The 2,392-nt window shown below is 48.6% G+C and overlaps 1 protein-coding gene across 1 annotated transcript in view; it reads right to left on the reverse strand.

The window, feature by feature from the left end:
- Positions 1-2,285, reverse strand: part of CYGB (cytoglobin) — a 30,570-nt gene extending 28,285 nt beyond the window's left edge. The window contains exon 1 of the mRNA XM_063599422.1: positions 2,264-2,285. The gene's annotated coding sequence lies outside the window, so the exon portion shown is untranslated. The remainder of the gene's footprint in view (positions 1-2,263) is intronic.
- Positions 2,286-2,392: the final 107 nt, after the last annotated feature.

A 2,392-nucleotide genomic window follows, 5' to 3' on the forward strand; every position in this document is an offset into this window, starting at 1 on the left:
GCAGCCCTGAGGGCTGCTGGTTGCCCATTTTTATGGTTATTTCTTGATTATATCCTAAACAAGGGGTGGATTATTTACGCCTCCCATTTTTAGACCACATAGGGTAACTTCCTGATGTTGCCATGGCGTTTGTAAACTGTCAGGGCGCTGGTGGGAGTGTAGCAGTGAGGACGACCAGAGGTCACTCTCATCGCCATCTTGGTTTTGGTTTTGGTGGACTTCTTTACTGCAAACTGTTTTATCAGCAAGGTCTTTATGACCTGTATCTTGTGCCGACCTCCTATCTCATCCTGTGACTTAGAATGCCTTAACCGTCCGGGAATGCAGCCCAGTAGGTTTCAGCCTCATTTCACCCAGCTCCTATTCAAGAAGGAGTTTTCTGGTTCCAACGCCTCTGACAGTAGTACTTCATCGCATTGTGAGGATTAAACGAGTTCATACATGTACAGAAACCAGTATAGGGAATGGCACCTGCTAAGTGCTATGAAGTATTAGCTATCACTACTATCTTGTCTACAGTAGGTCACCAGCCCGCTAGCAGCTTCTGGGAAATTCCACACTTAGAATTCCCACTGTAAGTCTCAAATGAAAGGAACTATGTTTGCAGGGATAGAACACATTCTTCCTTTCAGTATTACACAAAATAACGTGTCTTCAAGGGTAAGGTAGAGAAATCTAATGGCCAGAATTACTGCTGAATGAATTAATGATTATTTGCTGAAGACTTACTGTGAGCATAGCAGGTAAATACCAAACCCTGCACTGTTAAGAAATTAAAAAGAAAAAAATAAAAATAAAAAGAGGCTGGGCGTGGTGGCTCACGCCTGTAATCCCAGCACTTTGGGAGGCCGAGACGGGTGGATCACCTGAGGTCGGGAGTTTGAGAACAGCCTGACTAACATGGAGAAACCCCATCTCTACTAAAAATACAAAATTAGCTGGGCGTGGTGGCGCATGCCTGTAATCCCAGCTACTCGGGAGGCTGAGGCAGGAGAATCACTTGAGCTTGGGAGGCGGAGGTTGCCGTGAGCCGAGATCGTGCCATTGCATTCCAGTCTGGGCAACAAGAGCAAAAGTCCATCTCAAAAAAAAAAAATAATAATAATAATAATAAAAAGAGACTTCTGCTCTTGAAGAGCTTACAATCAAATGAAAGGAGGTAAACATAAGCAAATGTGGTAATTTGAAGATAAGTATCTGCAACATATTACCATCTGCAGGACAATATAACCCACACCGAAGGCCACAGAGATCACTGTTAATGGGTGGATGAGAACAGGGAGACTGGAATGGAGAAAAGGCTCTCGGTCTTGCAAACTTAAACTAGCTTTCAAATACGTGCAAATTCTGGCCCTGATTGTTGATGTCGTTTTTGCCTTATTTTTATTTCAAAAATGAAGCCAGACCGGGCGCAGTGGCTCACCTTTGTAATCCCAGCACTTTGGGAGGCCAAAACAGGAGGACTGCTTGAGGCCAGGAGTTTGAGACCAACCCGGGCAACATAGTGAGATCATCTCTGCAAAATAAAAATAACCAGCTGGGCGTGGTGGCGCTCGCCTGTCGTCCCGGCCACTCAGGAGGCTGAGGCGGGAGGATCACTTGAGCCCAGGTGGTCCAGGCTACAATAAGTTATGATTGCACCACTGCACTCCAGCCTGCGTGCCAGGGTGAAACCTTATCTCAAAAACAAACCAAAAAAACCCAGAAACAAAAAAAAATGAAGCCAAGGTGTTTGCCTGAAAAATAACACTCAGAAGAGCAGTGGGTGTCACATCATTCTCCGTTCTTTTCGTAATTCAGCTCGTGACACTTGCCTTTTTTTCTTTTCTCGGAATGCCCCGGGCCCCTGGGCAGCCGCGGAGGCCGAGCCCCGTCGCTCTCCAGCGCCCCTTGCCGCCCGCGCCTCGGCTTCACCGGCCTCGCCCCAAACTTAAAAACACCTGAGCAGGAGGTTGAACGATTCCCTCGGAATCTCCTTTTCACTAACCCAGCGAACCACCCCAAATGCCCCATCCTCCCCCAAATAAAATCCGCAGAGCAATTAACAAAGATATTCGGCCAAGCCCCGGTTTCCTCATCTGTCCCTGCCCCCTCGAACTTTCTGTGCTTCCCCAGTCTCGACCAGGGACAAACTGTGCTGAAGCTCAATGACTTTCTGGCAGAAGTGAACCTCCAGCTTCGTTTTCTGACAGCCGTGGTTCTTCACAGGCCTGGTTTCCCACTCCGGACCCTCCACTGCCCCTGGTGGCGGCCACCATCTTACCCCCAGCTCCCGGGTCGCGCTGAGGACGCGGCCAGCCCCCAGCCGCCGCAGTTTTGAACTACATTTCCCACCAGCCCTTTCTCAACATCGCGAGAGTTCCGGAGAGATTGCCGAGAAGACTTGCGCGCA

Source organism: Pan paniscus, chromosome 19 (genome assembly GCF_029289425.2).
Source record: "Pan paniscus chromosome 19, NHGRI_mPanPan1-v2.0_pri, whole genome shotgun sequence".
In the NCBI taxonomy this organism is placed as follows: domain Eukaryota; kingdom Metazoa; phylum Chordata; class Mammalia; order Primates; family Hominidae; genus Pan; species Pan paniscus.